The sequence below is a fragment of the Geotrypetes seraphini genome, chromosome 8, assembly GCF_902459505.1.
Source record: "Geotrypetes seraphini chromosome 8, aGeoSer1.1, whole genome shotgun sequence".
In the NCBI taxonomy this organism is placed as follows: Eukaryota; Metazoa; Chordata; class Amphibia; order Gymnophiona; family Dermophiidae; genus Geotrypetes; species Geotrypetes seraphini.
Window position 1 is genome coordinate 64,819,554 of NC_047091.1, and position 11,366 is coordinate 64,830,919.

Genomic DNA, 11,366 nt, shown 5'->3' on the forward strand with positions numbered 1-11,366 from the left:
ATAGAAAATGTTAATTATCATTCCTATTCCAGGGTTTTTCAAAGAGGTCAAAGCAGATGACTCTAAGCACTATCACCTCAGTAACAACCATACAAAAATAGACAAATATACCCCCCTCCCTTTTTACTAAACCACGATAGCAGTTTTTAGCGCAGGGAGCTGCGCTGAATGCCCAGCGCTGCTCTCGACACTCATAGGCTCCCTGCGCTAAAAAAACTCTATTGCGGTTTAGTAAAAGGGGACCTTAGTGTAAAATATAGACAGCAGATATAAATTCAGACACATTTTGATCACTAAATTTAAAATAAAATCATTTTTCCTACCTTGTCTGGTGATTTCATGAGTCTCTGGTTGCACTTTCTTCTTCTGACTGTGCATCCAATCTTTCTTCCCTTCTTTTAGCCTGTATGCTTCCTCTTCTCCAGACCTCATTCCTTCCCCCAACTTTTCCTTCCTCTTCCCTGCCCTTTCTTTCTCTCTGCCTCCCTTTCTTTTTTTTTCTGTTTCTCTTCTTTCCTTCTGTCTCCCTGCCCTCCCCCAAGCCACTGCCATCGGGGACCAGGACCCAAACGCCACCAATAACAGGCCCCAAGCTCTCCCTGCTTCGGCCAGCCAGCATTCCTCTCCCCGACGTCAATTCTGCCGTCGGGAAGAGGAAGGCTGATCAGCCCAAGATCGTGATCAACCTATTGGGGAAATGCTGCCGGGTCCTGCCTTCGCGGAAACTGAAAGTAGGCAGGACCCGGCAGCAAGAAGAGGAAATGCTTCATTTACTTGTCTCCCGCCTTAGCCCGTAGCGAAGCTTGCTTCAGGGCTCTCAACATGTGCGTGCCGGCTTCCCTTCTCCTCTCCCCCCCCCCCGGACATAACTTCCGGTTTCGGAGGGAAGAGAAGAGAAGCCGGCACGCACACTTTAGAGCCCGGAGCATAAAGCTACGGGCTGAAATCTCCAAGCTGGTTTTTTTAGGGGGGGTTTAATGTTCAGCAGTGGCAGGTGACAGCTGGGCGGACCGCCCAGCTAAAAGGCCCTAGGGAGAACACTGGAGAGGAAGGCTGATCGGCCCGTAGATCAGGACGGCAACACGAGTCTGCGATCGACTCACGTTGCCTTCCTGAGCTACTGGTCGATCGCGATCGACGTGTTGGGCACCCCTGCAGTACACGATACGGGGTTGTTGTTAAACTTATCTTTACAGCACAAGTTGTAGTAAAGTGTACAGGAATGGGGATGGTATGAGACAAAATAGCTGTCCTACTTCTAAAACTGATTAAGTAAAGAAAGAGAAGTAGCGTGATCAAACGATTACTTACAGTGCCATGGTGCAGCACTTCAAATAAAAATAGGAATAAGATAACTAGAAATAACAATTAATTTAATTTAAAATTAAGTTCATAATACTTATGTCTTGTATTGCTGCTATCCTCAGACCTCAGTCCTTCTCTCAGTTGCTTCGCAAAGGCGCATGCTAAGGCACACGCCTTTGCCGTGTGCCTTAGCCAGTGCGCCGAACGGCCGCGCGCCATAGGAGCTGCTCAGTTTTAAGCTCTCCTAGCTGGTCTGGAGGGGCGGAGCAACGCTCATACACCCGGCACGTTATTTGTGCAGAGAATCACCGGTAAAGAGTGGGAGAAACACTGCCTGGCGCTAGCACAGAAAAACAATTGCTAAGCACAGCTCCTCCCTTCTGTTAAAGCTGCTCTCTCTGCTCCAATCAACTGAGCCGCATGTCTTTCTCCCCCCCCCCCCCCTGAGTCCTGCCAGCTCAGCTGATTAACAGGCCCCCAAAGCAGCAGCAGCAGTCTTGGCCTGCCAAACCCCCCTCTTCTTCCTACAGCCCCTGAAGCAGAAGCAGTCCTGACCCACCAAACCCCCTACCTCCAGCCCAAAAACTGTAGTGGCAGTGGTCCTGACCCGCCAACCCTCCCTCCCTCCCCAAAGCAGCAGCCAGTTAGCAGAGGCAGCACTATAAACAGGCTGTTTTCAGCAAGACCCAAAAGGGCCTTTCCAGTGCAATGTCACTTCCAACATGGCAGAGGAATGGCCCTGCCAGGACTGGCTGCAAGTAGCCTGTTTACAGTGCTGTCTCTGCTGCTTCAGGTAAGTGAGGGAAGGAAGGGGGGGTCAGGACTGCTTCGGGTAAGTGAGAGAGGTCCACGAGACCAGACCTGCGCAGAGGGAGGAACAGCATACCTTTGGGAGGGGGGGAGAGAGGCACCAGAACTGTGTGTGGGAGGAAGGTCCAGTACTAATCGCTCCTCCTAAACTTACTTGCTCCACTTCATCACTGACGCTGAAACCGTGGATTGAAGACAAAGTTTTATTTTATTTTTCTTTCCAGCTTATGATTTATCTTTAATCTTATCTATTGTTTTGCCTTTTGTCTTTGTTTTGTTCTATTTCTATCATTTAAATTTCTCCAGAATTCTACTGTTCAACGGCTCCCCCTTCTGCTTCTATTCCTTTCTCTCCTCTCTTCTACCTTCCAAAGTATTTAGATCAATGCTGTCTTGTTAAAATGTTTATTTTATTTTTATTTTTCCTCTAACTCTACTTTTCACTTCTCTATTACCCTCCAGGTACTTTAGTTAGATTGTGAGCCTTCGGGACAGTAAGGGAATTTTTCAAGAACCTTTCTTATTTCTAATCTTAATGTATATTTTCTGTAAACCGCTTAGAACCTAACGGATGTAGTGGTATATAAGAAATAAATTACATTACATTACATTACGGTAAAGGGCAGGGGATGGGAGATAGATGGCTGCTGGATCCATAAGTGGGGGGGAAGAGAGAAAGTGACCAAGACCAGAAGGGAGGGTGGGAAGGGAGAAATAGATATTGGACCTACAAGTTGGGGTAGTGGAATGAGGTGGGAAGGGAGATAAAACTATTTTATAGGAACTCTCAAGCAACCAGAAACTAGCCATCCGGCATCTATCTAAGCCCCATGGGTGCCGGATAACTGAGAGTTTACTGTAGTTTCAAATCTCTTTGCCCAAAAACATCAGTTATAACACTGACATGTAAAGAGCCATTAAGTAAGTGCATGATTTTGTAAATTAAAAATAATAGTCTTCTGATTTTTACCTATAAATTCATTATAGAATGTCTGTACTACTTAGGGCTATGGACTATTATTGTCTTGTGTATATGCTAATGGTCCCTTAAGAAAACAGAAAACATTTTACTTTTCTAATGAAGGTCCCACCTACCCCCAAATTCCAGTCTGTTTCATTTATTCTGATCATGGTTAAAGAATCTACTTTGCTAGAAATAGTAACTTAAAGCAAAAAGGAACTATGACTCCCTTTACTACTTCAATAAAAATTACTGTATACTTGAAAAATAATTCTGCTTGACAGGTAAAGTCCAACCCATTTTCATATTATTGACTCTGTTGGTAAGCATGAAGAGAACAAAATGGTCAAACAAGACTGGAATGCAATATGCTCCAAACAAGTAGAGACTTGTACTGCCAGACAAGAAGTTGGATGATTTTAGAGCCAAGCACCCAGAGCCAAAGACACACTCAGCCCAATGCTCAAAACCTAACACTGATGTTAGAGCCAAATAGCACTGGTACTAATCTGACCAGAATGCTCAAGCACAGGAAACAGCATGCTCACTAGAAATGACTGCAAATTGTAGTTAAACAATTGTAAATTGTAGTAAAACAATTGTAAAATTTGCTATTCCCTCCCAATGCTCTTAACACTGGAAAAATAATGACAATTCAGAGCTGGTATTGGGGGTTTTGGAGAGAGAATTTCTTGTGATCTCTTTAAAATCTTTTGGAAGCAGAAGAAAGCCCATGCATGTTTCAGCTCCCTAGTGAAAAACAAATGTGTGTGACTCTAAGCAAACCTGAAAGTGAAAGTACACGTTGACGCCTGTTTCTGTACTCAAATAAGAAATATTCAGCACAGAAGAATTACAGTGATATGGTAAGGGGGGATAGGGAAATCTATAACTCTCCATATATTGTATTTTACTATTTTCCTATAATATTTTGGTCTTTTTGACTGGAGCTGTCATGGTATTTTCATATGTTGTATTCATGTTCTATAAAACAACAAATAATTTAACATAAAAGCACATTGGCAGCAGGTGATTCGATATTTGGAACATTTGGTGGAACAATCTATTCCCTTCACCCCAGTGGGCTTTCTTTTGGATAAATACGAGGCCTTCCGATTGCCAGCAAGATGTGGGAGGCTTTTCATTAAGAAGGCTGGTCTACAGGCCAGAAATGTTATTCTGGGAGAGTGGAGTTCGGCCCATTCCCCGTCTTATTGGTTTTGGCAGAATTGCTTACATGCTTCTATAGAGGTCATGTGTGAGGTTCTTTTCACTTGTGGGGATCTTATGTATATACTCTTTGCCTTCTAGAGCTCGTAGCCGGATTCTCAACACTCTGAAACTTTGAGATCTTAATGGTTGTGTTGGCTGTGGGGACCCTTCTTTTCTCTCTTTTTTTTGGTTGCTTTGTTTATGCCTTGGGGTATTCAGTGGGGAAAGGGGTGGGGGCAGGGAGTTTGGGGGCTACTGATCTCCAGGATTCATAAGAGTCCAGGGCCCTGGTAAAGATGTGATCGTAGTATTGTTATGCAGTTGGGATATGTATTGGCTGCCAGCCAATAGTATTTATTATTTTGTAAAACTGATGATGATGATCATTCTTTCTTGGTCTGTACATCTGTTTCTTGCTTGATTTTCTATTGCTCAATTGACCAATTTCTGTATTGTATGCTTTCAATCATCATTAATAAAGTAGTTTAAATTTAACATAAAAGCACAAAAGAGCAGTGCTAATGTGTGCTTTATTTTCAGGTTTACCTGGCACAAGAACTGCCCTTACTGCAAAACTTGTCTGTGCATGTGAAAAGCACAATCCTCATATTTGCTTTTGCTTCTACAGAGTGCATATAATTTGAATGCCATTAGCTTTGAACATTGAAGGGCTATGTTTCTGCACTGTTCACTTCAGCGCTGGAGCTTTGAGCACTGGGGTCACTGTGCGATAAATGCAGCTCCATAGGCTTTACAAAGTTTAGTTGCACATTACCGAACTGGTTCAAAGATACGTAGAAAACAGAGTAGGTTTAAACAGTCAATATTCTCAAAGAAGAAGGGTAAATAGTGGGAACTGTCACTTTTTAACACATTTATCAATGATCTAGAAATGGGAATAACTAGTGAGATAATTACATTTGCTGATGACACAAAGTTGTTAAATTGCAAGAGGACTTTGTGAGATTGGGAGACTGGGCATCAAAATGGCAGATGATATTTATTGTGAGCAAGTGCAAAGTGATGCATTTGGGAAAGAGGAACCCAAACTATAGCTATGTGATGCAGGGTTCCACATTAGGAGTCACCACACAGGAAAAGGATCTAGGCGTCATCGTTGAGGATACATTGAAAACCTGCAACTCAGTGTGCAGCAGCGGCTAAGAAAGCAAATAGAATGTTAGGAATGATCAGGAAAGGAATAGAAAATGTTATAATGCCCTTGTATCGCTCTGTGGTACGGCCACACCTCAAATACTGTGTGCAGTGCTGGTTGCTGTATCAAAAAAAAAAAAAGAAAAAAAGAATATAGCAGAATTAGAAAAGGTACAGAGAAGGGTGAAGATGATGATAAAAAGGATGGGACGACTTCCCTAACAGAAAGGCTAAAAGCAGCTAGAGCTCTTCAGCTTGGAGAAGAGACAGCTCAGGGGAGATATAATAGAGGTCTATAAAATACTGAGTGGAGTGGAAAGGCTAGATGTGAATTGCTTGTTTACTCTTTCCAAAAAATGCTAGGACTCAACATGTAATTAAAAGATGGCTTGGGGAAAATTCACAGCTTTTTCCTAGAATAAACATAAAATCAGTTTTACTCCTGGGATCTTGTTAGGTGTCTGATACCACCTGAGTTAGCTACTGTTGCAAACAGGATACTGGGTTCGATGGACCTTTGGTCTGTCCCAGTATGGCAATTCTTATATTGTTATACTTTTAAGGTCCACTTTCAAATCCTGTGGGTTGTTGTAGTGCAGGGGTGTCAAAGTCCCTGCTCGAGGGCCGCAATCCAGTCGGGTTTTCCCAATGAATATGGTAATAGATCTATTTGCATGCACTGCTTTTATTATATGGTAATAGATCTCATGCATATTCATTGGGGAAATCCTGAAAACCCGACTGGATTGCGGCCCTCGAGAGACTTTGACACCCCTGTTGTAGAGCATCCAAGGCGCATGTGATAAGTTTCCATAGATCCTACTGGAGTGAAGAGGAGGAGGGGCAGAGAACTACCTACAAGCAAGCCATACAAAGATATGTATGCTTTTTACTACACTGCTTCAGCAGGACAAGGTGCACTTAACTCATTTTTTGTTTTTGTTTTTGAACTTTTAACAAACGTGCAAGAGATGTGCTTCTAACAAGTGTATTAACGCTACCAGCACCTCCAGACCTGCTGTTAAATGTCAGCACTTCAATTTGTACACCATCAGGCAATGTCTGGGCATTGTCCAGAATGCCCATTTTAATACAGTACTGGTGAGCTTAATTTAATATATTTCAAAACGATTAGAGGCTGCTACAAAAAAAGCAGAAAAAGAGCACGATTTGTGCATGGGTAGCTGAAAGACTTGGATTCTAAACCGGTTAAATCTGGTTTAGGGTCGCAGTTAAATGCACAGTAAACTAGAGCAGTGTTTTTCAACCGCTGTTCCGCGGCACACTAGTGTGCCGCGAGATGTTGCCTGGTGTGCCGCAGGGCCGCCATCAGGGCAGCACTACCAGTCCTGCATTCAGGGGCCCGGAGCTGACAGGGGGCCCGAGGCAGGGGCACCAGTAGCTCGCCAAGGCAAAGTGAGTCGATCACCCAGGACTCACTTTGTCTTGGCGATCTAATCTATCGAGCCGATAAGTCTTCTTCTCCCCGACGTCAATTCTGCAGTCGGAGAGGAAGTTCGGGCCAGCCAATCGCTGCCTGGCTGGGCGGAACTTCCTCTCCGATTGCAGAATTGACGTCAGGGAGAGCATGCGTCGGCGTCGGCTTTGGGGCCTGTTATCCATTGGTGGGTCCTGTTCCCCGATGGCAACGGCAGTGGCTTGGGGAACGGCAGGGAGAAAGAAAGAAAGGGGGCAGGCAGGGAAACAGAAGGAAAGAAGAGAAACAGAAAAAAAGAAAGAAAGGTCAGGGAGAGAGGAAGAAAAAGTTGGGGGAGGGAATGAGGTGTGGAGGAAAGAAAGCATACAGGCTGATAGAAGGGAAGAAAGATTGGATGCACAGTCAGAAGAAGAAAGTGCAACCAGAAATCACCAGACAAGGTAGGAAAAATGATTTTATTTTAAATTTAGCAAAGTGGAGGCAGTATTACCACAGTTTTCAAAGGAATTTGCCCAAATAACTTAATAGTTAACTGGGTAAATTCCCAGAGATGAAAACTTCCCTTCACTTACTATGCACAGTTCTGAATTTATATCTGCTGTCTATATTTTACAATATGGTCACCTTTTACTAAATCGCAATAGTGGTTTTTAGCACAGGGAGCCTATGAGCGTCAAGAGCAGCGCTGGGCATTCAGCGCAGCTCCCTGCGCTAAAAACTGCTATTGTGGTTTAATAAAAAGGATGGAGGGTATATTTGTCTATTTTTGTATGCTATAAAAACCAAATACAGAGAGAGACTGAGAGCTGTTGACGAAGAGCTACGTGTGTGTCTTTCTTCGATTCCAGCCAGAATATCAGCTTTGTGTTCAGCCAAACAGGCCCAGGTTTCGCACTGAATAAAGTATTTTATAATTTTTCACTATTCTGTTTACTTAATATTTCATAATAAAGTAATTATAAAATACTTTCTTTGTGTTTATTTGATTCTTATTCAAGAGACTTACTTTATATATAGTCAATATAGGCACAGAGTTAAATTTTTTTACATTTTGTAATGGTGGTGTGCCTCGTGATTTTTTTCATGAAACAAGTGTGCCTTTGCTCAAAAAAGGTTGAAAAACACTGAACTAGAGCATCTGAGCCGCAGCAGGGTTTCACTTTCTTTTTAAGTAAGGGTGGGAGGACGCCGTTATCTCTGCAAACCTTGAAGTAGATTTCTTGCTCATTTGTCATCTTTCCAAGCAGGAAGAAAGAACGAGAATGGCTTTCATTATTGCTGTAACATTATTTTTCTACAAACTTACACCGAAAAAAGAATCGATTCGCCCGGCCGGTCCAACTCATAACAGCTGTGCCAAACTGGTTTTTAAACTAGTGGGAGGAGGTAGTCTGTAAAACGTCTCCTATTTGATTGCCATTACATGGCGAGCACCCTTATTCACACGCGCTCCGAAACCCGACCTTCCCCGGGATCTGCCACTTCTTCTTCTCTTCCCCGTCCGCACAATCTGGCATCTCTCCCTCAGTCTCGAATCCCCGCAATATCCTACCTTAAAACTTGTCTCCGAGGTTGTAGCCAGGCAACAATTCATACAGCTTGCCTGCAACCTGCCTAGAGTCAGACCTTGCCTTCTCTGATGGCCGCGCCTACCATACGTAACTTCCTTCCCTGGCTTTCTGACCGGGGGAGGGGGGGGCGGGGACAGGAAATGGCGTCAGAGAGGAGGGCGCGAGACGCCGAAGAGCGAAAGCTGCTGGTGAGTGACAAGTTTGAAGCTAGGACGCGAGGGCAGAATGAGAGCTGCCAAAACCTGGGTTAGGGCGTCGGAGAGACAAGGAGGGAAGGTCGGTAGAGCGTTTGCGTCCACAATTTTACCTCCTACGTGGATACATCGGGCAAGCTTTTTACCCCCTTGACGTCCCCGTGTTAAGTTGGCCCGGGAGCTACTTGGAGGAAGGGTGCGGGACCCCCTCCTTGAAAATCGTTAAAGAGAGAGCTCCCCTCCAGAGTCGCAGTTCCATGAGGAACCTGAAGCTAGAGAGCTGCGCGCGCGGGGACAGAAATCCCACCCGTCCCCGCGACGAATTACTCCATCCCCATAAACTTCAGAAATTGTTATTTTTTTATGTAATTTTATGTAATTTATTTCTTATATACCGCTAAACTCTGTTAGGATTCTAAGCGGTTTACAGAAAAATAGACAATAGGGTGCATTAAAATTATAAGTAAAATAGGTACTTAGAAATTCCCTTACTGTCCCGAAGGCTCACAATCTAACTAAAGTACCTGGAAAAATTCATTTAATTATGCTGCTGAATTAAAGGCTCTGCTAGAGACCCATTTACAAATAAGCAAAGAGACTTTATTAGTTTGGAAATATTAATTGGGAAGAATACATACTTTGTAAACGGGTTTCTACCAGAGCCTCTAATGTAAATATAAAATATGAATACTCAGCTGATGAGAACCCCCAAGCTGTCAGCTGAGGACTTCCTTTGCAGCTGGCCTGGGGTCCCTTTTAGCTTGGCAGGCAGCAGTAGCGTCCCTGAGTTACAGATGCTGGCATCTCAGTGGCTCATGGATGTTGCCAGCTAGAGAATGACACGGTGACAAAATTCATCACCGTTCCCGTCCCCGCGGATAACCGCGGGAAATCATCCCATGTCATTTTCTAGTGTCTATTTCAACCTCAGTCCTTCTACACCAGCATTCTTCAAAGCAAAGCTTGAGGGTCAGTGGTTGTGGCCATTCATACTCTGATTCTTCCCTCTCTCCTTAAAGAATGGCATGAAGATGGTTTCCCGCGGTTATCCGCGGGGACGGGAACGGTGATGAATTTTGTCACCGTGTCATTCTCTATTGCCAGCGACTGCTGTGCTTGGTGGAGGGGAGTTCTGGCCGTCTCTAGAGGAGGTCTTCTGCTGGCGGTGCTTGGGGTTCCCCACCAGTCACAGCAAGGGTCAGCAAGTACTTCAACACTGTAGAAATAAATCCAGAAATGCATTTCCTTTTCTTTTGAACACAATACAAAGCCATCTGCTATATACATTTCCCAAAGCTAACATATTTAGTCAATAAATTTCCGTTGTTGTCTGGAGACTTATTTTTCCATCAAGTTGGTCCCAGTTTCTTTTTTCCACTTTCCCATCTCCTGCAAATTCTTCTGTTGCTGTTCATTGGTTCCGCCTACCATGGTCCAGCATTTATCCCTTTCTCTTCTTTCACCCCTGCCCACCAGCCCCATGCCCGACATTTCTCCTTCTGTTCTATCACCCCTTCCAGTCTGCTTGTGGATCTCATGTTCAGAAAAATCAGATTATATTTCTTTCTTTCATCAAACTAATTCTTTGTTTTAAATGGAAGACATCCTAAAACTATACTGAAAGTGCACTGAAGCTCCCTCCTTCAAGCTCCCTCCTTCTCCCGAATGTTGCACTTCTTCGCAGGGCAGTGGGCCCTGCCTTTTCTGCCTCCCTCCCGCAAGACACTACCTCTCCCGAGTACTGCTGTACTTCTTCACAGGGCAGCTGGCACTGCCTTTTCTGCCCCCCTCCCGCAAGACACTACCTCTCCTGAGTGCTGCTGCACTTCGCAGGGTAGCGGACCTGCCTTTTCTGCCCCCCCTCCCGCAAGACACTACTTCTCCCGAGTGCTGCTGCACTTCGCAGGGCAGCGGGCCTGCCTTTTCTGTCCCTCTCCCGCAAGACACTATCCCGAATGCTGCTGCACTTCTTCGCAGAGCAGCCGGCCCTGCACGCTCCATGTGGCTGACGCGAAGCCTTGCCTCCGTCACTTCTGACGTCAGGGGAAGACTTCCGGGTCAGCTACCTGTGGCGTGCTGGAAGCGCTGCATGCTGCAGGAGGGCAGGAAAAGAAGACGAGCCACTCGGCTCGAGCTGCCTCCCAACCCCGCGGGATCCCCAAGACCATGAGGGGTGTCCACACGGGATCCCCGCAATCAGAGGGGGCGTCCACACGGGATCCCCGTGACTCAAAGGGGGAAACCGCGGGATTCCTGTCATCCCCGTTCCTGTGCAGCTCTCTACCTGAATCCTCTCCTACACTGTTGTTGCACTCAAGTTCACCCACGCATGCGTGGAACTGCACCGCATGTTTCTTTATTTATTTTTCAAATCACAAAGTTATAAGGGCACATTTGAACAGATATCAAAAAGGAAACCTTTATAAGAAAGCAACATCTCTTCATAACAAAATTAAGAGGAACTAAAAAGGAAAAAAAGAGAGTAACTCTAAACAGAAGAGGAAAAAAGGGAATGGTTAACATCATAAGGTATATAAAATCAGACATATATAGCTTGCAAAAATAGGAGGAGAAACTTTACAGTAAAAGAATCGGAAGAAATAGTCACAACAATCAGATATTTATTTAGGCAGTGATATCAAACTTTGTAAATGACAGCCAGCTCTGATGTAAAACAAGAAAGTTAGTGGTAATATGATTGGAGGGTGCGGCTTGGATCT

General features: G+C 44.6%; 1 protein-coding gene across 2 annotated transcripts in view; it reads right to left on the reverse strand.

Moving 5' to 3' along the window:
• DPP3 (dipeptidyl peptidase 3) overlaps positions 1-8,568 on the reverse strand; it is a 165,437-nt gene extending 156,869 nt beyond the window's left edge. The window contains exon 1 of one of the 2 annotated variants that reach the window (XM_033954494.1): positions 8,434-8,568. The gene's annotated coding sequence lies outside the window, so the exon portion shown is untranslated. The remainder of the gene's footprint in view (positions 1-8,433) is intronic. The other variant, XM_033954495.1, reaches the window with a different exon arrangement.
• Between the last annotated feature and the right edge of the window lie 2,798 nt (positions 8,569-11,366).